Source organism: Etheostoma spectabile, unplaced genomic scaffold, assembly GCF_008692095.1.
Source record: "Etheostoma spectabile isolate EspeVRDwgs_2016 unplaced genomic scaffold, UIUC_Espe_1.0 scaffold00569390, whole genome shotgun sequence".
Classification (NCBI taxonomy): Eukaryota; Metazoa; Chordata; class Actinopteri; order Perciformes; family Percidae; genus Etheostoma; species Etheostoma spectabile.
Genome location: NW_022605103.1, coordinates 252,058 through 278,487, shown reverse-complemented (window position 1 = coordinate 278,487; position 26,430 = coordinate 252,058). Strand labels below are relative to the sequence as shown.

At 39.4% G+C, this 26,430-nt stretch overlaps 1 long non-coding RNA gene across 1 annotated transcript; it reads right to left on the bottom strand.

Annotated features, from left to right (window-relative positions):
- Nucleotides 1–465: 465 nt before the first annotated feature.
- On the bottom strand, nt 466–15,750 carry LOC116684907 (uncharacterized). Its single transcript, XR_004330866.1, has 3 exons — nt 15,740–15,750; nt 10,113–10,116; nt 466–551 (listed from the first exon to the last, which is right to left on the bottom strand). It is a non-coding gene; the product is annotated as an uncharacterized LOC116684907 (long non-coding RNA).
- Nucleotides 15,751–26,430: the final 10,680 nt, after the last annotated feature.

The window sequence follows — 26,430 nt, the reverse complement described above, 5'->3', positions numbered from 1 at the left end:
AGGGAGGAGAGAGATACATGTTTTCTAGCTGGAAATACAGTCACTATTTTGAGTTCATGTCAGAGGAAATGCTGCCCTGAAACTCGGTTGACTCGCCCTCGTTTCGTGCAACAATAAACAAGATCCCTACTACTGTCTATGCCGAGCTGCCTCACAGAACAGCTTTTTCTTAATCAGAAATCAGATTACTTTTTCAAAGTAACTGTGGCAACACTGTGCCATAGTGAGATACCAAAACAAATGTTAAAAGAGAACTTTGACTTAAGTAATTAACCCCAGTTCTATGAAACATGAGTGAGGTATCTCACCAGATAACCCTCCTTGCCTGGAGTGAGGAAGAGGTGTGCTTACTAGACTGACAGACTCCTGTAGTAGTGGTAAATCAGGCTGTTCTCATGAACCGTTCATACATAGCTATGACAAGTAATGCACTTTTTTCTAAATGCACCAAAATGACTGCTGCAGTATAAGACCAGAGGCCCTATTTTAACGATCTAAGTGCACCGCGTGAAGCGCATGGTGTAGCTGTGTTTAGGGCGTGTCCAAATCCACTTTTGATAGTTTGACAGCGGAAAAAGAAGGTCCGTACGCCAGGCACATGGTTCAATAGAGCTTTACTTCAAGATAGCAATACGCCAATAATCCACCTTAACACACCTCCCTGTAAGCCAGCAGGTTATCCACTTGTGCTTGTTGACTCCAGGGAAGTGAAGAAGAGTCAAGTTTTATATCCAGCACATCTGGAACACCAGAAAAAACTACACTACAGAATTAATTTCCAAATAAGCGTTTTAGTTACTTGCTCGGACATAACCACTGCGGTTATAAAGTAACTGTAAGTTGCTAATAATGACATGCTCGGCTGAGACCCAGGGCTGTTAAGTCTATCTTTGTCGAGTCCAAGACCAGGGCTAGTCAAGACCGAGTCAAGACCAAGTCCAAAGACATTCAGGTCCGCGTCAAAAAAAGGTTTGATTAAAAGTCAAGACCAAGTTCAAATGAGAGACAGTCAAGGCAGAGACAGAAAAGAATATTCTTTTTCAAGACCACTTACCTGTTCATAATTTATGTGATGCAGGAGCAAGTTTATCAGCTATTTTAAGGTGATAATTTTGTATTTTTACTTGTAATGATCAAAAAGCCAGTGCAGAGTAACAACACTATTGGATCAAATTAGGTCACATTATTAACTTTAAATGTGGCAATTCACATAAAGCTAAAGTGCAACTTAACATTTAAGATGTTTTTATTATTCATTATTTTGGTTATCATTATAATAACATTCTGGACTGCCAATGAAAAATGTAAAATTTACATGTTCCCATTCTTGAATTTATTACTTGTCTTGAAGAATCCATAGTACAAAGTTCTCACTGACATTGTGTTTGTGGCCAAAAGGAAAATTATTTATGGCTGATGATTGAGACATTGGGCCAGGTCAATTTCAATGCCCATTCTTTTTTTTCTTCACAATATCTTCACAAGATTTTCATTTTTTTGAAATACATACAAGAACAAATAACAGCAGAGAAATGTCCAAAAAGGTGAACAAGTTGTACAAGTGTACGAACATACTGCTCCATACAACCGTACCAACAAGATGAAAAAAATAAATAAATAAAAAGAACCAAAGAAGTCACGTAATCATGGGTCCACAGAAGATACATTAACATAAAGTCCAGATAACAGAAGAGGAAAAACTAGGTCGTGTAGATGGTGCACCTGCGCGACATATCATTCTCCTTCATATAATTGATGAAATGACCCCATACAGTAGGGAAGTTTGGGGTCCCCTACTAGAGCTGCTGCCCCCGCGACCCGATACCGGATAAGCGGTCGAAGATGGATGGATGGACCCCATACATTTTGAAATACCTCCTGTCTGTCCTTAAGATTGTAATAATGTTTTCCAGAGGTAAACGAGAAGTTGGTTCCCTAAACCACACAGCGATAGCAGGTTTATCAAAGTTTTTCCATGAAACGGCTATTGTCCTTTTTGCTTTCAGAGAACACATATTTTTAAACATTTTTTCACGCGGCTTTATTCCATGTCCCTCTGACTAAAGACCTAGCAGAAAGATATGTCAATGCACATTCTAGATGGATTTTGAATTAAACTAATACCTATTTTCTGAACAAATACACTTGTTCAATCAATGTTTGTTTTTTAAGGGAGTAGGTTACTAAAAAACGCATATATTGCTGGACTTGGTCAAGACCTACTAGACCAAATGAACAGTTCTCAAGATTTGCAAACCGCTCTTAAATTATAGTGATAGGATTATACAGTAGTAGTTGGATAAACTTTTATTTTAACAAAATAATATTGAGGCTATGTCTGAATATTTATTATTCTGAATCAAAATTTTCAATTATTTATTCATTAGAACAACGCATATTACCAACATTTCTGTAAATGTACCAGTGTTAGCCAGCTAACATTAGCAAGACATTAGTACAGGGTAAAATGTACAGATGTAGACAACAACACACCATAAAGACAGCAACAGCATAAAAAAAAGGATTATTCTTTTAAATATTTTTGGGGAATTTTAGGCCTTAGGACAGGATAGTGTAACAAAATACAAGATTTAGGTAACAACAATTTTCTCACAGGTGAACACTCAGTTGGCCAATTTGCAATGTTGCCTAATCAAGACCCCATTAATCTAATACTTATCTAGCCTGCCTCCGTCACTTGCAATTCCGGACCTGCTCACCTAACGTTACTCCCACCTAGGGCTGGCTCATGTCACTACCTTTGAGAGAAGGCAGCATCTCCAACAACCCCTTTATTTAAAGGGCGTGCATTTTGTATGGCCTCAGAGTTTTTCTTCCCTGCACATTCTGATCCTCAGGTTGGTTTAGAGGTCACTGTTAGCCACATTGGCCTCAGAGTTTTTCTTCCCTGCACATTCTGATCCTCAGGTTGGTTTAGAGGTCACTGTTAGCCACATTGTGTCAGCTAATAATATTAGTAATGTGAGGCACGCACTCAGGTCAGAGGGGACATTCGGCCCTTTCCTCCATGGCTGAGGCAAGTAAGGGGAAATTGATGTGTGCTGGTAGCTTTTGTCAGCCATGACAAAATATAGCAACATGTTTTTTTAACTGAAACGGGGGCGCTCTGCGTTTTTATTACCACAAGTTTACATACATGTCTCTGCTGATTGGTTATCACCTGTGACACAGCCAATAAACAAGAGACACACCCACCAAACAAGAGAAAACATAACTCAAAATTGTTGCACACTGTTTGACACCGTTCAGAGGAAACATGTCTATTTTGCTCCATTTTGCTATGAAACCATAGCAAAATGGAGCAAACTGTTTTTAGATTGAATGTGTCCTAGGCATTATTTGGTTTCTGTTTACTGTTTTCCGATGTTATTTTTTGTTATACGAAATAGAAAATAAAGCATATTTGAAATTCTCTCATCCCTTTTGACCATAAAAATAAAAAAACACCATCTATTTCAATTAAAAATGTTGTATTTTAAAATGAGAATCAAACAATCCCTTGTATTTGTTTTTTTTTTAAATACATGTTTATGAAACAAGAACGTCATTCAGCTGACACTTTATTTTGGAAAGGTTCTCTGGGAGTTGAGGTCCCAGAGTTGTGCTTGCAATTACATCTTACTGCCAAAGCTGCCGCCAGAGAAATAATGATAAATAATAATAATAATAGGATTATTGCATTTTCATTGCATTCACTACATTTGTGGAAAATGATAATACTATTGTGGAATTACATTTTCACATTTATATAATAATTTTAATTATGTCACCTGTAAGCTTCTATTTATCAGAAAGAACAGAAAAATAAATTAATTTCTACAATATGAGCAAAATATACACCAGTAAGGATCCTTGATAAAGCCTGTGAAAAGGAGTAAAAGGAGGTGAAAAGTGAAACGTTGCAGAGGTTATTATTTACTGCTCAAGTCAGAGGCTGTGATTGCTTTGTCTTGCACCTATGGGTCACTGCTCACTGTGTGGAAGCTTGGACATGGGTGAAGACCCACAATGAGCCTGTGTGTTCTCCTCTAATTATTAGCCTGTCATTGTTGAATGGTGCGCCAAGGTGGCAGACCAGACCAGAGCCCCCCCCCAAGTCCTCATTCTGTGTGCATCTGTGTGTGTGTATTCATGCGGGTGTGTAGCTGCATTAGAATGAGATGCCCAACCCTTCGTGTGTGTGTGTGGGTGTTCATACTCTTTCCCCAGTCTGGGCTTCAGTATTAATGAGCCCAGATTTCATTTCCGATGAGCGATTATTTGACTGTTCATTTGGCTAAGATTTATGATGAGGCCCTATATCTGTAGCCTGCAGCACTGCTCTAGTCTTTAATAATGGGAAATGAACACATTAATCACCCTGTAGCAGTCAGCCACAGAAAGCACAGGAGCACCATACAATCTGCATCACTGGGTGCCAGAGAATATTACCTCATATTCATTCAAAAGCCTTATCTAGTACATGGTGGTAGGAAAAATTACCTGTCTAATTGATTAAATATCACTTAACATCCTATAAATTGGACAAGAGTCATACACATATTGACACACACTTACACACTTGTAGTCCTGCTGTGATCAAAGACTTGGACAAACCTTAGCCGGTTACCACAACAAACCCACAGGGTTTAGCCAGGGCGTAGCAGGGCTGCTAACCACAAAACCCCATGAGTCACTGGCCTACTTATTCCAAACCACACCTGTTGCTAGGCCAGAGGTCTGAGATTTTGGAGCCACCTGAACAAAAGATCACAGGCATCGCCGCATTTTCATCCCCCTCACCTATCTGGAACTACAGAAACACTCAGAGAACTAAGGAATAATAGTGACTTCATAACCACACAGATTACATAAAGTGGTAACATGATGGCCTGATCAGATTCTATGCAAACATGTGTAGTTAAGTCTCCATTTAAAAGCATTAATGCATGGCATTCTTTGATTATTCCCACTATTTAAAGAGACTATGATTTGTTATTAAGTTTGTGTCAGTTTTTCATCAGTGTTTTTTGTTGCTGTGAAAGTTATGAATCTCAAAATATTGGTTGAAATGGCGGTGTGCTTGTGGTTTCGGGTGGAAACAGCAAGCTATTTTTAAAAAAAAGCAATAGGTACCAGAGTTTTACTGAAAATGCAACCTTATTGCCAGACAAGGATGTTGATATTAGGCAATGTTGCAGATGTAGGTAAAGATTGTGGTTAAGGTAAGGCAAAAACAACAGCAACAAGAACAAATCTAGACAAAAATGTTTGGGAAAGGTCTGTATTTTTACATATGAGAAGGTACTTGAATTCAATGTCATTTATAGAATACTTGGCAGTTAAAGCTGTTGTTTTGATACCTGGGCACAGCAAAACATTACGCACTAACGATGCTACTGAATCTGATTTTATATAATTACAACCTTAAGGATTATAACTTTCAAAATGTGTTTCTTTCAATAATTATGGCAAAGGGAGGATGCAACACTGTAGATGTGTTGTGTTTTTTCTGATGTTTTCTCAGTTTAATGTTCTGGTCTATTTTAACTGGATTTCTTGCAGTTGTAATGTTAATTTAACTTTAGGATTGGTTGACAATTCAAATAATCAAATAAATGCATGAATATAAGTGTAAATCACATGGTCAAAATAATTGTGGTCATAATGTGGTTTAATTGCATGTATCCTGCAAAAAATGGCTAAAGGATGAGAAGGCTTCAGTTTTCATCTTCACATATTTCATAAAGAGAAGACTTTATGTATGATTCACACTAATTTGCTAACTTTACGGTTTTGCTGTTGTTCAAGGCGTTAAACCAACCCAATGAAGAAAATGGGTCTTATTGCTGCATGCCTGCCAAAAATACAGTCCACATAAAGAATGATTCATTATCTCTGTGTCCTTATATCATTGCTTATGCCTACTCATATTTTGCCTCCAGTCCATTTCTAATATGAATTACAAGCAAATAAAAAATACAAAGATACTTAGTCCTCTTCCTTCATTAATTTTGGTCTCTGCTCTGTCCTGTCACCAAAGATCTGGTTGGTCATTAACAATTCAAAGCACTAGTCTGTGTGTGTGTGTGTGTGTGTGTGTGTGTGTGTGTTTGGTTTGTGTATGTATGCATTTTTGCATTCCCTTGGGCATTGTGGACAGAAGCCAGCTAGCTCATTATGTCTCCTTTGGAGGAGTTTAATTGTTTTACAGAACAAAGACTTTTGCTAACTAACCACTATTGTGCCACATCCCAATGTTTATATAAAAACTTTTAGACCCAATATCCTGAGATATCCTCTTTTATCCTCACTAAGGAAAATAATTTAAAATATAAGTCTTACATTATTCACAGATGTGTTTAAATCAGAGAACAATCACACAAAAAAATTACAGCTTAATTTTCCATCTAACACTAAATCTAAGTTGGCCCATATAACTTTATTAGACAGTTATATCATGTTTTATACTTTCTTACACAACAGTTATTTTTTTAATTTAATTTAATTTTCTCACAACAGTTCACTTTAAACAATTTGATAGGATGACATCACTATAAACTGAATAAATACCATATAAATAGATAAATAGTAATAATTGATTTTTGACTTGTCAATCATACTGTTATAGAAAAGAGCAGTAAATGTCATTGGCTCAAAGAAACATACGTAAAAGCTTATAATTGTTTTGCAGCCTCTTGCACAAAGCTGGGCATAAATTTTGTGCAACCACAACCTGACTTCTGTCTTGAATCTTAATGGGACGGGTGTACTGTTTGACTGCAGCTCCCCTATAGGCTGGATATGCTCCCTGCTGACTAAGCTGGTAACCAACATTTCCTTGCTATACAGCTAAACATTACCATCTACTGGACATGATGGACTATGACAATACTAAATTTAAAAATGTTCTCAATTGCTTTGGCACATTTGCTGAAACAAACTTACAATTCTCAAAACTAAGTACAATCCTGAACAAGCTTGTACACAGGAAAACTTGGAGAGTGTTTTTTCCAGAGTAACTATTATTTTCCCCTAAGGGAATACTATTTAATCATTTTGGAGTGTAAATATAACCTACAGCCACTAGAGTGAGAGCAAAGATACAGAATACATTCTATTGGAGTAATATAGCATGACCAAACCCACTAACGTTTTGATTCTGCCATACGTTATGGCTGCAGCCTTGCACTTTCCCTGTCATGACTTCCCATCTCATGCCATCCTGTCTCATGCCGAGTCTTGTCCAAAGGTAAGTTCAGAAGGGTCAAAAACAAAATACGAAATTGTGAATTATTTTCCAGATTGAGTCACGGAGAAGTTTGTGATTTCTGGATGGTATTGTCCAGTGTCTCTGATGTTAACGTACATTTGATGAAACCTCATTTAACATTTAGTCTGCAATATACAGTGGTGTGAAAAAGTGTTTGCCCCCTTCCTCATTTCCTGTTCCTTTGCATGTTTGTCACACTTAAGTGTTTCGGAACATCAAACCAATTTAAACAATAGTCAAGGACAACACAAGTAAACACAAAATGCAATTTGTAAATGAAGGTGTTTATTATTAAAGGTGAAAAAAAATCCAAACCATCATGGCCCTGTGTGAAAAAGTGATTGCCCCCCTTGTTAAAACATACTATAACTGTGGTTGTCCACACCTGAGTTCAATTTCTCTAGCCACACCCAGGCCTGATTATTGCCACACCTGTTCACAATCAAGGCATCACTTAAATAGGAGCTGCTTGACACAGTAAGGTCCACCAGAAGATCCTTAAAAGCTACACATCATGCCGAGACCCAAAGAAATTCAGGAACAATTGAGAAAGAAAGTAATTGAGATCTATCAGTCTGGAAAGGGTTATAAAGCCATTTCCAAAGCTTTGGGAAGCCAGCGAACCACAGTGAGAGCCATTATCCACAAATGGCGAAGACATGGAACAGTGGTGAACCTTCCCAGGAGTGGCCGGCCGCCCAAAATTACCCCAAGAGCGCAGCGACGGTCTGGGGCTGTTTTGCTGCTTCAGGACCTGGAAGACTTGCCGTGATAAAAGGAACAATGAATTCTGCTGTCTACCAAGAGATCCTGAAGGAGAATGTCCGACCATCTGTTCGTGTACTGTAGCTGAAACAAACTTGGGTTCTGCAGCAGGACAATGATCCTAAACACACCAGCAAGTCCACAAAATGAAGACTTTGGAGTGGCCTAGCCAAAGTCCTGACCTGAATCCTATTGAGATGTTGTGGTATGACCTTTAAAAAGGCCGTTCATGCTCGAAAACCCTCTAATGTAAGTGAATTAGGACAATTCTGCAAAGATGAGTGGGCCAAAATTCCTTCAGGACGCTGTAAAAGCCTCATTGCACGTTATCGCAAATGCTTGGTTGCAGTTGTTGCTGCTAAGGGTGGCCCAAACAGTTATTAGGTTTAGGGGGCAATCACTTTTTCACACAGGGTCATGATGGTTTGGATTTTTTTTCACCTTTTAATAATAAACACCTTCATTTACAAATTGCATTTTGTGTTTACTTGTGTTGTCCTTGACTATTGTTTAAATTGGTTTGATGTTCCGAAACACTTAAGTGTGACAAACATACAAAGGAACAGGAAATGAGGAAGGGGGCAAACACTTTTTCACACCACTGTATAGACGGACACATATTTTTTAAAGTATTTTATTCATCAGCATGATAGTCTGCATTTATCTTGTAGACAGTATTTTATTAATTTGTATTATTGATTACTGTTTAGTTAAAAAAAATACAAAATATATTTGCAAGTATTTTAGACATTAGCATGATAGTCTGTATTTTTCTTACTGTTTAGTTAAAAAACATCATATATTAAGTATTTTATTCATTAGTATGATAATCTGCATTTATCTTAGAGATTGTTTTGGGGTTGTGGTTACACAATAGACTGATCGGCAGGCAATGTTCACGTCTACATGCTTTTAATGTGACACTGAGCTGATATGTCCGCTTGAGTCTGACACTATTTTACTGTTTCTTCCAGACAGCTAAAGTTGAGCTGAGATGGTGAAGTAGCTATCCACAGAACTGCAAACATCTTTTTCTCTACCTCCCTTTACCTCTGCTCCCTTGGTCCCCCGTTCTCTACCGCCCCTCCTCTCTCCCTACCATACATATTATTTTAATGTGTGCATGTGTTAATAGTTTCTTTTTTATTTTGTTATTGTTTGAAAAAAAACTTCTCTGTAGGAGGCATACTCCAAAATTGGGACCTGTGTTCACCCCAGATCATTTGTGGATGCTTCTGGCACCTGTCCTGAGTAATTTTCTGTAGTGGTCGCTGCACTGGGCAGTGGGTGGACACTGGATAGGGCAGACATGTGGGCTGTGTACCTATAGATGGTGTTTGTAGCACTATGTTGTCATGTTGATGTGATCATGCCCTGTTCCTTTTTTCAGAACGTTGATGATAAGGAGGGTTTGTACAATAATGTGCCAGTGGGGATTCTCTGCAATGAACAAGAAAACATCATTTCACACACACAGTCCCTTCACCACAATGTATCCTCAGTGGGAATCATCTTAGAGGGAAACATTGTGATGGATGTTGACAGCCCGCCCCATGTTAATAGCCTACCCCAGGCCATGTACATTGACTTTCCTATGCACTGCATCTCAACTACCTAAAGTACATGAAGAAAACTTTAGATTTTTAACAGGTACTTCTGAACTTAGGTAAGACCGATCTGAAACCTAAACTTCAAAAAAGTTGTCAAATGTTTTTTTTATTAATTTATTAATTTTTATTAATTTTTTTTAATTAATTTATTAACTGCCTGAGAAAAAGGAATAGTCCCTACAGGTGGGATTAACTGTATGCCAAATATCTATAAACCCTGAGCTGCTGGCCCATGATTTCAGAGCATTTGTAGCCTGAGCCTGGTCTCTAGGGGCCTTCGTGTTCGACCGATCAATAATTGGGTCCCACACAGAATTAAAATCTGCCCCAACAATAAAAGAACAGTCTGTTAACTCCAGCAGCTGATTGGTGAGCGTATTATAGAAATTGCCATCAAAAACATTAGGCGTGTAAATTGACACAAATGCAATTTTTCTGGCACCAAATTCTGTTGTAGAAATCACAATCCTGCCTGTATCATCTGACCAAGAGGACAACACTTTAAGTGTCATTCCGTTTGACATTGTTGTCAAACAGAATAGTTTTGTTTTTGAGTTCGCTGATGAGGATGCAATTGTGTGATAGAATCTACTGGCTAAAAGGCCGGCGTCCACCTGCAGTAAATGAGTCTTCTGTAATAATGCAATGTCAACATTTCTCTTTTTTAGTAAGCCCGGAGTGCTCGCTCGTTTATGAGGAGCATTCAGTTTGCCACAATTCCAAACTAAAAATGAAAGATCACCCATTATCAAAAAAGCTGCATTATGGATATTGCTACTGCCTTTCACTTCGCTAAATTCTAACAATAGTGCATCCAAAGTTAAGTCCTTCAACACACAAAACATGTAAAACACATAACAGCAAAAAGAGAACACCAGCCCATAAATACCTTGTTGCAACAGTAACTGGTTCCACACTAAATTAACATCAGAATAAATGCATTTTCCATCAATAGGAACAAGAAACACAAAGCACAAAACACCTTTGAAAGGAAACTCTAGCCTAGCAGTGTCCCAGCTAACCTATGGAGAGAAGGCCATTTAAAGCTAGGTTGACATGGCATTCAGAAACACAGTCTCTGTAATCATCAGACAACAGTGCAACAAAAATCAGGACGCAGTAAGAGAACAAGACAAACCAACAATCCATGTTCATTCGGCAGTTGTTTCAGTCCTGAAAAAATCCAGACCCTTGACTTGTGCAGAATCCAATAGAAGGCTTGCCGCCGCTTGATCGAATAATTGCTGTAATCCGGGTAGAAGCGAAATTTCTGGACCTGAATGACGAGCGGAGATCTCCGCGCAGCTTGTAGGGTCTTCTGCCTGGTTGTGTAGCAGAGGACATTAAAATCAAAGGGCTATTAGTAGTGGTGTTCTTCTTTGGGCTATCACTGTAAATTCGGTGGGCTTTCATAATCTCTATCTGAACATCTAGCTAGATCATATAACTGCTAGATTCAGAAACCACTTAGGCAGCAAGCATGAGAGATATGGGATAGCGTTAGCACCTTCTATATGAAGGTAAATATGGTGCAAAAGTGAGAGCGCGCAGATGCGATGTGAGCACTTGTAAAACATGACTTGAGAGCGCAGATGCGATGTGAGCACTTGTAAAACATGACTTGAGAGCGCGCAGCAAAAAATCTGTACTCGTATTTTTTATTTTTTTATTTTTTTCCATTTTTTGTTTAATTCATGTTATTAGAGATGCATTTCTGATTTAAATTCTGCTCCGTTATGACAATGTTTGCAAATAGTTTGACTTTTCTCTTTGGCACCAGTGCATGGAGCTGCCCACGCAGCAGAGCATCTGAGGTCCACTGGATCTAACCCAGACCTTTGTTGTTCTTCACAGGTGCAACGGAAGGAAGCCAAAACACACTGCACACAAACGTGGCTTATAGCTGTTATAAAATTAGCAAAGTATGTCTAAATTAATCTGTTTTGCTTTTGTACTGTGTAAATGCATTAATATTTAAAAATTACATTCAGATGGTTCTAAACAACATCATGGCCTGGAGAAGAGGAAAAGGAGGATGACGATGGATGCTCTGTTGAAGTCAGATTCAAAATGGCTGGCTACCTACGTCAGTTTGTGGAGACAGGTATATCATTTTCATGTTTTCTCAGTTGTACTTTTAGGATCTAGTTATTATAGAACATGTTGAAAGCAATAACATTTACAATAGTGAAGACTTAAAACACGTGGAATTATGCAGTGATCAAAAATGTGTTAAAAGAAACTTTGTATTGTGGCCTCCTTGTGCCTTGATGGAAAATAAGGCTTTTAGAAAGAAATGCATACCTTTTTTTTCCCCCCCCTATTTGTCTAAACTAATTTCAGCAAGTCGAATTTCAAGTCTCCATATCATATTTTTAATTGATGTAACACTTTTTTTTACCCTCTCTTCCATTTGTGTGTTATGTGCTTCCATAAAAGTAACCAAAGAAACTCAAGCAGCTGGTAAAATTCTGGGTTGGCTGGGAATTGCCCATGCAGGACATGAAAGTGGAGGTAGTGCAGGCAGACCATCCAACATCTTCCACCTGCTTCTATATCCTGCGCTTGCCTGGTTACTATACCAACTACCAAGAGTTCCATGATCATCTGGAAGGTTGCATTGCAACAAATGATACTGGGTTTGGACTGATATAAAGTCATGATAATGACAAGTTCTGCTGTGTGCTATTGTTAGACCACACCACAAATGTTATAGGAAATTTCAGCCAGTGGGGGCAGCCATTTTTGCTTTTTATATTGTTACCTTTAATAACAATATATGCAATTTGTTTATTTACAAAGTTATTTGTTTACATTGACAAAGATGTTTTGTATAGTGGCTTCCATTGAAATGTTTTTATTTAACTGTAAGTGTTTTGAAACAAACAGTGCATGTGTTCAAAACAAAATTTGAAGTAGAAAATTGAAAGCTGCCTGAAGCCGGCTAATGCAGTTTGCTTTAAACTAATGGAATAATTTGCCATGCTCAAGCTGTTACTTGTTGTAGCTGTTTTAACATTGTTATGTTTTAAGACTTAATAGTTAATTGTTATGTCAAAGTAAAGTATAGTAAACTGAAACAAAGGCTATGTATATATCAGTTTATTTAACATTCTCCAAATATCCTGCATAACCACGTCGGTGAACGACAACCTAAAAGCTTATGGTTTGACTTATAAAAACTTGTTCAGGAAGGATGTGAAGTGTGACATACTTTTCAGACGTCACACTGCACTAATAACAAAGATCCTTTCTTGTCCTTGCTTGTTATCTCGCTTGCATCCTGCTATTTCAATCATTTTTCAATAATTTAGTTTATTTTCACAAATACATGGCAAGCAAAAAAAGAGATTAACCTACTCATAGCCAATGCTGTGCATGTATTCCAGTGCGACTAAATATTTGTCTACTCCCATGCATATTGAAGGTCCCATTGGGGCCACAGCAGCATGAAGTCCAGCTAACTCATCAGGTCTCAAAGGGCAGTCACTTTCAGGAATGTGGATGCCACAGTTTAGATCAGAGGGTATAAGGCCACTACTCTCCCAGTCAATCAGAGGGATGTGCAAATCCTGTAAGATCAGAAGTAATTATTTCTTCTGCCTTAAGTCTGTGCAGAGCATATTTCAGAAATGCATACCTCATTGTATTCTCCTGAGTTTTGCTGTAGTCCCATGTACCACAGTTGGTTGGGAGTGAGATTTCTCTCAGTTGAAAGGGGATGATTGTCCCAGCCATCGGTGAACACACCAAGCTGGGCTTGCAAGCGGGGAATAAACGTGTAGTGGCAGCAGAAAAGGTGAGCACTACTTGACAGGTCAAGAAAACCCATCCTCCTCCAGCTGGTGCAGCAGATTATAGAAGAGACATGTGACCGCTTTAAAGACATCTCTCCAGAGACGTTCAATTCTGTTTAAAGCACAATAGAGGTATTAATAATCAATTGAGATCATGCCATTTAATAATAGCATTACAATCTTAACATATTTGTGTGTGTTCTTGTTACCTCTGATTATGCACACTTTTTCCCGCAATGAGCTCCTCGAACGGTGAACATAAGGCGGGCCACATCCACATTTTCCACGCCATGGTCTCCCCGAACCCTTATAGGTGAAGTTTGTTATTGTTAAATGGTATAGATTGTTTTCAATTTAATAAAAAACCTTTACCTTTGTGGTAAGCCATGCTTCTCAACTGCTTCATTGAAGAAGGCAAGGGTAGTGGAGGCCTTGTTGTTATCAGCAACACCAAGATACATAATCTGAGAATACAGAAAACACTCCTTCACACACACTAAACCACACATTTGGATTTAGGTACATAAGATTCATTCATGACGTGGACTTTAAACTACTAGGTGTCCATATGAAAAGTCTGATTTTCTGCATAAACAAATAATTGGTCTTATTGTAAAGCAGCACTTAAAAGGCATGGTGTAGAAACAGCCTTTGTTAATTACTATTAGGGATTATCTGTACCTTTCTTGAGTAGCCGTCAATTCCTCCGAATATCACCATATTGTGTGATGGGACAGGAAGGAGGACCCAAACGCAGAGACGTGGAGGCAGGAATAGTCCGATACAAAAGGGGTTTTTATTCCAACAGGTCAAAAGAAACGTGCAAAAGGCGAAGTCCAAACATAAATTCAACCCAACACTGGGAGAGGCAGGAGTCCAAAACGGGGAGGGAAGCACACCGGGGACTGGCAGGGGACTCACGGGGAAAACCACAAAGGAAAGCCGGGAAACAGGCAGGATCAGGCCGGCTGGCAGGACAAACACACATGGAGCACGGGCGACATAAACAAACAACTTACAGGGAAAGGCGAGGCGAACAAACTCACAACAGGACGGCTGGACAGGCAGAACGATCTGACAAGAGACAAAGGAAACACATGGGTTAAATACAAGAGGTAACGAGGTAACGGGGAACAGGTGAGACATCAGGTGCATCACATTAGGGCGGGGCTGGACAATCAGACAAACAAAGTGAAGCTAGACTAGACAAGACAAGACAAGACAGGAAGTGACTACCAAAATAAAGCAGAAAGCAGAACAAACAAACACAGGGGAATAAGACAGGGCCAAGAACACAGGACCACGGAGAAAACCGACAAAAAACACAAGTAGGCCAAGGAAAGGGAGACACACACACCCAAACAAAAACCCCAAACCACAACAATATTGTACCTTAATTGACATGAAGAAAAAAAAAAAGTAAATCATTTATCCCCTTAGTTCCTACATTGTTAAACTAAAATAGTTTTCTATTAGACTAATACAACAAACCTTATTAGTTTGTGGTTTGTGTCAATATGCACCAAAGATCTGGGGGCTGGGACAGAGTATGTCCTGCGTACCACACACCGCAACTCAGCCATTCTGGACACAATCCCTACAGTGTCAACTCTGTGCATTGATGCACGAATCCTCTGCCACTGTACACGATGTCCCTGTGCTCGCAGCAGTCCCATCATCATACGGTATCCAGCATTAGGGCTGCTAGAGTGAATGGCTGACACAAGGATGTCGAGTTCATCATTTGTTAGGTCACTGTATAGACCCCTCACAGACAACCCCCATTCATTCATGCGTCTCTGCAGTGTCCACCTAGAAACCCCTACAAGCTTTGCAATGCACTTTACAGATAGGCCCATATTAAGAAGCTCAGACACATATTCCTCGCTTAAAATAACTCTGGGGCGGCCACTATTTCCCCTTTCCAGCAAAACTGTTACAGCTGTTTCCTGTTCATGTTGCCTAGAGACTAAACAATGCACCTCAGTAATGGCATCAAACACAGCTTGAGGAATCTCAAGCTGGCTTGAAAGTGCGCTGAGCACAACTAACTCCTGCGAACAAATAAACTCGAGGTAATCTATGTCTAGAGGGGCACGATCAAGGGCACTTGATAGTCTGGTGTAGAGCCTGGTCAATAAATGATCAAGCAGCCTTTCCTAGAGGGGGAAAAAAATATGTATAATTATGTATGTAACACTGTTAATATCCCAGTAACAATTCCAAATCTAGCTGGACAATATGTCACAGAATTAACTTAACAACCTTTTCAAACAAATTGTTTAAATGGATACAACTTTTGTTACATATATCACTGTCTTTTGACCCAGATATGCAGGTTCACAGCCTACAAAGTAAACCACACCTCTATTATTATAAAACATTTTTGCTTAAACAAACTGTTGGAGAATTGTTTGAGTTTCCTATGTAGCAGAATGACTCTAACCCAATTATTAATTTCACACAAGCACATTTATTCAATGCAGACAGACAAAAATGCTTTCCGGGCAGTTAAACGTGCACGGTCCTAATGGAAACTTGTCTAGTACAGAGGTTCCCCAAAAGGCACTTTGACAATGTTGTGCTCATATTATAAAGGTTCCCCTTGTGGAGCCTGATTGGTCAGCTATATGGTTGCTGGGGCACACTCCCTATTCTGCCTCTTCCCTCTTCCTTCTTGCCTATCTGTTTTTACTCAGTTATCTTCAGTTATCATTTACCCAACAAGACAGCTATGCTCACTCCCTTCTCAGTCTGCACGTCCTGTTCTCTGAGTTATCAGACCGTCCTTGAACTTCAGTGTCCTTGTCCTCACCAGATCCTCTTCTTGCGCTCACTGTAGCTTGTCTGATTAAGACAGCCCTTCCTGTTCTCTCCCTCCTAGCTGCACCCCAGCTGCAAAGCATAATGTATAATATGTCACACATACACACACTCTTATTCACTCTTTGGTTAATACAATTTATACTTCAAGCCAGCTTTTACGTGGCCGTTCCTGAGTGCCCTGCTCATCACCACCTCAGCCATTGTATTATTTTACCACAAAACAAAAGAAATTAAAAAAGAACATGTGTTACTGCCAATAACAAAAAAAGCATAATCATAAATAAAAAATAAAGCGTATTTATTTCCTCTGCCTTTAGACGGCCACTGCCCAGGATGTTTGGAGTTGTTATGGCAACAAATGACAGCTGCATAGCTTGACTAAACATAATCACTAATATAATTTCAATTTGGCATATCTAAACACAATAAACAATTGCCATCGACAGCCATACCCCTTAGGATGTTAGCAAAAGCTAGCAAACTGTGCAAATTATAAAAATAAAAGCACAAATTCCCGTGTTAGCAGAATGCTAATAAATGACGGCCATTTCCGCTACAGCGTTGTCATTTAGCTAGCTAGCTACAGTAACATTACTAATTAGAGCTAACAATAATGTTAGCCAAAGTACATTTATCGACTCTTATTTTGTTACTAACGTAACACGTTATTATGAATGTGAGGTGTCTGTGTCATCATTTATTTCCTCGTTAATCACAGTAACGTTACGTATAAAGGTCTACCAAAACAACGTTTTTGAATAAACTTACCCTGGCTTGTTGGGCCATTGTGGATTGCCGCCGACATGAAGAAGAACAGAAAAGAGCGCTTGCACCAAATATACCGTACGAAGTGTTGCAAAAGTCGAGAGCGCAGACTCGCCGCTGTGTGATGCGAGAGAGCAGACTGCAGCGACAGATTCGAGAGGTTGTAATCACTGAGTTGTGGTTGTACTGGAAAAAGTGACTAAAGTGGAAAAAAATAAAAAATACGAGTACAGATTTTTTGCTGCGCGCTCTCAAGTCATGTTTTACAAGTGCTCACATCGCATCTGCGCGCTCTCTCACTTTTGCACCATATTTACCTTCATACTTCTAGCCCCTCCCGAAAGCGTGGCCATAACTCTCAAGAATACTTCTGTTTCCACTGTGGTTTTTAGGTTGTTCACATCAGATCTGATAGAGCCTAGGTTTTGTAGTCAGAGACGCTAGCTGGGCATGGATAGCAGTTAGCTTGTATTCGTTGTCAAGTCCCATCTGTTGAATCTGAGACTGGATCTGAGAAAAGCTACGCTCAAGGTAGCTTTTCGGTTTCTCCAGTAATGCCTCTGCAATGGCGTCTGCATTGCCCCCTTGGGGTTTGTTCTTATTTGCCATTCTGCTTAAGTACCTCTAACGAACACAAAGTGGTAAAATATCGATGTTGGAACCATATTAAACAACTATTTGACAAATAGTCGGGAGCTACACCTTAAGCCGCCATCTCTGTCCAGCCGATCACGTGACTCCTTGCTCCAGTTCATTGAGTGCAATCTGTGTGTGTGTGTGTGTGTGTGTGTGTGTGTGTGTGGGGGACCCAACCTGCTTCTTCCCTAAACATCTTCCTTATGGATTTATTTTAAAATTCTGCACCTTGTCTCAAATATAAAGAACATATGTTAAATTACACTCTGTTCAAACTTTAATGTTTTCTGAAAAGCATGTCTTTCCTATTAACCCACGTCCAAATAACAATATAACGCTATATTTTTTCTTTCTTTAGTAGTACTAGGCCTACTACCCTGCTGTAGCAGTGGTATTAGTAGTAGATTAGTATTTGTATCAGTTCTAACGCTGCTTTTATGAAGTATCAGCATATGTCATTGTGTTTTCTTTAGGTTATATGATATCAAGGGTAATGGCTCTACTTACAAATCCTGGGTGTTGTGACACTGTTTTTGCTTTTATATCAACAAATAACCCAAGATTATTGTCTTAATACTGTCATGCATAAGACATTTTTTACTGTCTTGGGCTCGGTCTTGAGTCAGACTCAAACCTTTTTGGACTGAGTCTTTTCTTGGACTCAAACCTCTTTGGACTCAGTCTTGACTTGGTCTTGACTAGTCCAGGTCTTGGATTTGTCTTGGACTCGACAAAAGTGGTCTTGTCAGGGGAAATGTCAGGATCTGATGAAATAATTTGAGCTTAGTAAAAGACTCAGTAAAAGAGCCAAGGAAGCTGTGTTTTAATAAGTAAAAGGGTAAGTTACAGTTCATAGGGTGATCCCACCGCTCCTGGGTTGGCATAAGATAGAGAACAAACTGTCTTCCTGGGGCTGAGAGTGGGTGATCCAGGTATTTTCCGCAACCTTACTTTAATGATGTGATGAGAAACCAAGATGTCTGGACTACGTCCAACTGATAACAACAACAAACCAGGGTGGAGAAGAAAGCTTGCTGGAGAGAATAAGCAGTGAGGGTTTTGAGCTAGTTGGGACCAGTACCTGAAAAGACCATCTGTTGGTAAGTTGAGATAGAATCTGTCTTAAAGTGAACTGAGTCCTTATGTATAAACTGTAACTCCTTGCAATATTGTCACTAAAGATGATTGACTTCCACTGGAGGACTCCTGTATGTTATATTCTGGCCTACTATTAAACGAACATGTAGGTTAAAGGTGCAGTCTGAGACGACTTGAGTTGATCTTAATTCGAACCTGGCCACTGGGGCCATGCCAGAACCGGCACCACAACTACAACATCTTCACCGACACCTAAAGTCACATTCAAAGTTTAAACGTTCGCCCACATTGGAACAGGGCGGAATGTGGGGCTTATAGACAACACAATGGGTAATTTAAGCACAGGGCCGCTACTCTGTAGTTTTGACGGTCGTACGAGTGGAAATCTGACCCTGCTGTAGGCGAGCCGACCCTACGTTCAAAAGTAACTGCTTTGGCAAAAGCAGCCGGCCGTTGAGTGGTGCAGCTAACACAGATCTCCCACAATAGCATGGTCTAGCCCAGCCAGGTTCTTATTGTTAAATAAACAGAGAACAAAAAAAGAAATTCCTTGTACTTGTGTTAACACAAATATAAGGAATTTCTTCTTTGGGCCAGAAGCACGGCAGCTTTTGTTATACTCAGCAACCGGTGCATGTTAATATGCTGGGAGATTGAGCAGACCCGCAGGCAGATCTATGGGACAAGCAGTAAATAATAAATGTAATAATTTCGCAAGAATTTAAAAAACAGACTAGCATGAAGACAATACAGCCACGACCAGAAACGAGGCGAGCACCGAATAGCGACCCGGAAGTGAGCTGTGACGTTGCTGTCAAAGAGCAAGAAAGGGGCCAGGATAGGGTGACCAGACGTCCCCGGTTTCCTGACAGACCCGATATAAGAAAAGATAAGATAAGAAAGAAAACACTGACCAAACATAGCCGATAGTTGCACACCCACAACCTCAAGACAGCCAGAGCCAGTGCTGCTCAGAGCTCAGAGATGTTTTAGAAAGCCTTATTTATAACAAACTGGACTGGACAACACACAGCAGCCAACTATACAGGAAGACACAGAGCCGGCTGTACTTCCTGAGGAGGCTGCGCTCCTTTAACATCTGCAGCAAACTGCTGTGGATGTTCTACCAGTCTGTGTTCACCAGTGTCCTCTTCTACACTGTGGTGTGCTGGGGGGGCAGCATATCAAAGAAGGACACCCACAGGCTGGATAAACTGATCAGGCGGGCCGGCTCTGTGGTCGGCATGAAGCTGGACTCACTGGTGACGGTGGCAGAGAGGAGGACATTGGACAAACTGCTGGACATTACTGACAATGCCAGCCACCCCCTGCACACCGTCATCAGCACCCAGGAGACGGTTCAGTGGAAGGCTGCTCCTCCCCAAGTGCCGGACCAACAGACTCAAGGACTCCTTTGTCCCTCATGCCATTAGACTATACAACTCCTCACTAGGGGGGAGGAGGAAATAGGGCAGAGAGGACAATACAAACATACATACATACATACATACATACACACATACATACATACATACATACATACAGTACACATGCACACATACATACATACACACCTGGACTTAAATTCACATATGGTCACTTTATAATAATTTTTTTAACATTGGACTAAACACTGACACTTTAATAATAATTTATGGTCTTTTCTTTGTTTATTTGATGAATGTTCTTATTGTTATTATTTTTATTGTTATTTTGTTGTCTTTATACTGTCTTTTTATCTATTTTTTATTTCTTTTTTTCTTGCTAAAACTGCTGCTGGAACTTTCAATTTCCTGCGGGAGTCATCCCAAAGGATCAATAAAGAGAAGTCTAAGTCTAAGTCTAAGTCTATTTTACGATGCTAAAATTACTGATTATTTACATGGCGTCAGGTGGGTTTAGCGAACGCAATTTCGCGGACTTTTATGTTTTAAAAAACGATTTTAATCTTTAACAGGAAGGTCGACCTACTTAGAAATCCTTTCCATAATGTTGTCAGACACTTAGAATATTAATCTGAGTCTGTCAGAAGCAAAACGAGCACTTTTATGAACGTGAAAACAAGCTGGACAATTATCCCATTAACTTACATTGTAGCTTGTTTCTCTGCTGCCGACAGCGATCTTGTTTAATACTGCATCAATGTCAAAGGAAAATAATTCCTCAATAGTTTTTATTGTACTCCATACTCATTGAGTATTGGATACTCAGAGGTGTAGTGGAGTGGAGTATGAAGTAGCAGCAGGGGTGATTCTAGGATCAGACCTTTTTTTTGGGGGGGGGGGCTCAGCCCCTAATGAGAACAGCTCTAGGTCTAGTGTCCCTGTTTTAAGTTTTCAAAAATCAAAACGTGACGTGTTTTGGAGATATATATGCTTCTGAGCAAAAATGTCCCCGGGTGTTGTCTGAGAAATCTGGTCACCTTAGGGCAGGAGAATTCCCATCCAGTCTTATATATATAAGCAGTGTATTGGCTAAAAGCGACTGGTAGGGAGAACTCCAATCCTGCTACAATCATTTGGGGGTTATTATTTTGTGCTTTGGAACATAACTGCCGTAAAATCAATTTAAAAAAATATATAGCTGCAGCAGCGATGATCAGGGCAGAACATTTTGAGACAGAAAAGAAAAAACGGTGGATGGACAAGAGGAGAAAATGGCAAATAAACAGATTCTGTCAGGCGAATTACCAAACAGAAATTGTATGCCCTGTTTAAGTGTGGCTTTGTGAGTGGTGCATAGGGGATGTGAACTCCTAACTTCTTGCTCTAAAAAACAGTATCAACCTTGTTGAGCTACATCTCCTGTAAGAAGCGTGTCTACAATTCCCACAGCACAATGCCAGAGTACCCAGTGGCATGTTATCCTAGGACACAAACTAATAAGATGATCCTTTCAGACAGGTGTGTTGATGTTTAGACATATTCACAGGAAAGGATAACAGTAAAGGTGACCAAAGCACAAAGGCTGATTAGGTATCAGACGGTTTTCTTGTAACTCTTGGGGCTTAAACTAACAACCTTTGGGTTTGAAAGCAAAAGCTGATCTCAGTAAGACCCACAACCTTTTGGTATGAAGGCAAAAGCTGAAAGTACAGTGAACTATTGGCTAAGTGTTGACACTACATGCTTCATAACATTAGACAAAATTGCAAGATTTTAAAATGTCATATATTATAATATATGTATATATATATATATATATATATATATATATACATACATACTGTATGTATATAAATTCTTAGAATCTGGTTACTTTATCTAGTCTGGCGGAACCGTAACACCTGAGCCAGGGCAGGAATGCATTTCTATCTTGGAAATTCAAACAGCATTTCACATTAAAAAAAATATAGGGAGAATGAAATATAACTGTGCAGTGCAACCTCTGCTTGCCAGCAACCTATGGGGCGCCGTTTGTAAAGCGGCTCTGCTGAAAATAACAGCAACATTTTGTCACATTTAGCTTTAAATAATGTTTAAAAAACTAGTATGAAATTTTGAGGGTCACTTTCTTGCACATTTACAACAATATTTGTCAACTTTGAAATATTTTAAATAGTTAAATCCAAATATTAAATGTTACACCTAAATGTTAAATCTAAATGCTAAATCTAAATCTAAATGTTAAATCTAAATCTAGATGTTAAATCTGAATCTAAATGTTAAATCTAAATGTTAAATCTAAATCTAAATCTAAATGTTAAATCTAAATGTTAAATCTAAATCTAAATGTTAAATCTAAATCTAAAAGTTAAATCTAAATCTTAAATCTAAATCTAAATGTTAAATCTAAATGTTAAATCTAAATCTAAATGTTAAATCTAAATCTAAATGTTAAATCTAAATGTTTCGGGTGAAACTAAATATTTAGCTAATATGCAAATTAAATGTTGGTAACCAGAAGTACCAAAATAAAAGCTCGAGGAGGTCAGTGTATGTTTATAGTGTCAAATAACTAATAAAAATCATCTCATCGGGAGATATGGACTCTTGAACTTGGATAACCGTGAAAATAACTACCTAAAATAATAAACACAGTTGGGGAAAACTGTATTTGAAGAGTACTTTGAGTTTTTAGTGTCACTTTTATGAATGATGTGGGAATTATAGCCACGATAGCCAGCCACGGGGGGCTCACTTTGACTGGTCTGTCACGTTCGCCAGCAAGAGCCTATCGCCACCCGCCCCTGCCAAGGTACGGTAAGCAGTGTTGCCAATTCCGCTTATTCTAAGCGACTTTGGGCTTGTTTTTTTGTAAAGTCGCTTTCAAATATTGGTTGTCTCGGGTTGCGGTTTTTTTGGGCTTCTCACTAAAGTGTGGTTGCTTATTTGGGCTTGTTCCCAGCTTGTCCTTGCCGGTTCGCTCGATCCCGCCCCTTTCCCCATAAACACTATAGAGAGCACCGTTATTTCCCGCCCACTTCCTGCTTCTAATTGGCTCTGACCCGGATGGAAACGAGTACCAACCAATCAGAGGCAGAGCAGGGCAATCTGTTTTTTTCTGGTTAGGAAAATGCACGAGTAGCGACTAATGGTGAGTGGACTGTTGGAGAGTTTTTGGAGGAATAAATGCCCGGGATAAAGTGGGCGAAATAGAGGAAGAAATATAACAAAGACTGGGAGAAAGAGAAAGGAGGAAAAGAATGGATTCAACCCGTCTTGGGGAACAACTCAAAATCACTGTGAAAAAGTGTCTATATTTCAAATCCCATCAGTTTTCTGATGTTAAAAGGTGGTTTAACTCCTGTGTTCATTGTCCTGAAGCCCAATAAATAAACTCTAGCCTACTGTGTGTACAGTTTACCAATCTGTCCACATAGATTGTAAAACCGTGAACACAGTTTTATTTATTTTTCTCTTTCCAGGATCTTAGGGGGGCTCCGTAGAAAAAGTCGCTTATTTTGGGCTTGTTTTCACAGGCCTGGTTGCGTATTTGTCTCGCAAGATCTGGCAACACTGACGGTAAGCTACTGTCAGCCATGGTCACACTGCGAAATGTCTAACGAATCAGCGTTAGCCGAGAACATCGGCAGAGTCGTCCTGGTGGCTGTAAAACTTATTCAACAGCGACAGCAACAGCCTCAGGGCCACCGCAGGCCACCTCGGTAAGGATGTTTTCCAAATCATGGAGCTAGCATTGTCTAAGTTCAAGAGTCCATTTCCCCGGATGAGATGATTTTTATTCGTTATTTGACACTATAAACATACACTGACCTCCTCGAGCTTTTATTTTGGTACTTCCGGTTACCGACATTTAATTTGCATTTTAGCTAAATATTTAGTTTCACCCGAAACATTTAGATTTAACATTTAGATTTAGATTTAGATTTAATATTTAGATTTAACATTTAGATTTAGATTTAATATTTAGATTTAGATTTAACATTTAGGTTTAGATTTAACATTTAGATTTAAATTTAGCATATAGATTTGGATTTAACTATTTAAAATATTTCCAAGTTGACAAATATTGTTGTAAATGTGCAAGAAAGTGACCCTCAAAATTTCATACCAGTTTTTTAAACATTATTTAAAGCTAAATGTGACAAAATGTTGCTGTTATTTTCAGCACGAGCCGCTTTACAAACGGCGCCCCATAGCAACCAGCCTCCTTTCAGCGTCCAAATCTTAAAGTCATTTTTTTAATTAGCCTAGTGTAGTCGTGCTGTAGTGTACTGATCCCCTTGCTATTTCATTGTTGTATCAGGCATTGTTGTATTCATTGTTGTAAGCAGGTAGCTAGCTACCTGCTTAGGTGACGTGCAACTTTGCATTCTCTTATGTGCTGATTTACTAGCCCCAGAGCCATTGAACACTGACTAGCCCCATTTGACATGCTAGCTAACATTAGAATTAGCTCGTGGTAGCAAGACTGTGGTTAGATTTTTGTAGTAGGCTATGCGGTTCGGGACTACAAATACAAAGATCTATCTGCTTGTTCATGTACACATTCAGCCAGTTGGAACAGAAGAACACCAGAATAGGCATGTTTAGTAAGCCGTATGTGATTGCTGCATTCCTAAACTTATAAAATGCAATTCAACATTGAAGTAATCCAAATATTGTTTCTCTTAGACTGTGTTCTGCAGCACCGGCGCGTCTCAGGGGACTGTGCTTTTAGCGTTCCCGTTCGCCCTCTACACTTTAAACTTCAGCTACAACTCCGAGTCATGCCACAGGCATAAGTTTTTGGACGACACTGCAATTGTGGGGTGTATCAGGGATGGACAACCTGATACACCAAAGTGGTGGATGACTTTGTGCAATGGTGCAGGCTCAACCATCTGCAGCTGAACTCAACAAAGACCAAGGAGTTGGTTGTGGATTTCGGAAGATGGAAACCACACGACACCAGTCTCCATTGAAGGGGTCAATGTGGAGGTGGTTAGCACATATAAGTACCTGGGGGTACACATGGACAATAAACTGGACTGGTCAGCCAACATGGATGCGCTGTATCGCAGAGTCGGCTACCTCAGGAGGCTGCGGTCAGTTGATGTCTGCAGTAAGCTCCTCTGGATGTTTTACCAGTCAGTCATTGCCTGTTTTATGCTGTGATGTGCTGGGTAGGCAGTATTAGGAAGAGAGACGCTGGGCAACTGAACAAGCTGGTAAAGAAAGCTGGCTCTGTTGTTGCCGTTAAGCTGGAGTCACTTACATCAACTGCAGAGAAACGGACAATGAGTAGGATGCTGGCTATCATGGACAATGACAGCCACCCACTACACAACACATTCTTTAAACAGAGGAGCATGTTCAGTGGCAGACTTCTGTCACTGTCATGCTCAACAGACAGATTAAGGAGGTCCTTTGTTCCCAGGGCCATCCAGCTCTTCAACACAACACAATGGGGGTTGGGAGTAATTGACTTTTCAGCATGAGCCTGTCTCTCTCAGCCCATGCCATCATATTACTTGTCTGCTGTACAACTGTCTTTTTGGCTATATTAGCCCTTCTACACAATCTGGACTGTGGTCATAATATCTACATTTTACATCTTATAACTTCTTCCCTGTTACATATTGTTCTTATTGTTATTCAATCAGTCACAATATAGGTTATTATGTTTATATTTTATAGTCGTAGTTAATATTTAATCATGTTCTACTGCACTGTTCAATTCCTGCACTGTTCACTTCTGCACCATTGCACTCAATGAACTATGTAGTTTACATTTATCATAACTTGCTACAGCATAGTAACAAGTGTAAAATAAGTAAAGACTAAACCAACTCCCTATTTGTTTTAGTTTTGTTTGTTTTTTGTCTTTGTTCTTTCTAAGTTATGTGTCATTGTCATTTTATTTTTATTGTGGCCTGCCTCTCTCAAAATAAAAAAAAGAATATAATTGTTCAAGTTTGGGTTGATCTTGTGGCAAAAATATAAAGACTGACACACAAGTCTGCAGCTCTAACCAGTGAGCTATCAAAGCCCTACATTATGTTTCTTCCAGTCATGTAAAATGTTGCCTGGTTAGCAACCAGGTAACATTTTGTTTTTAGTTGATCTGAAACAACTGGATACCTGGGCTTAGTTTAGGAAATAACAGATGATAGTTATCACGTTTCTTTCCTCACATCTACGGCCATATTGACTATTACTACTTCATTACAGCCACTTACCTACTAAGATACACATTGTGACTGATAAAAAATTTT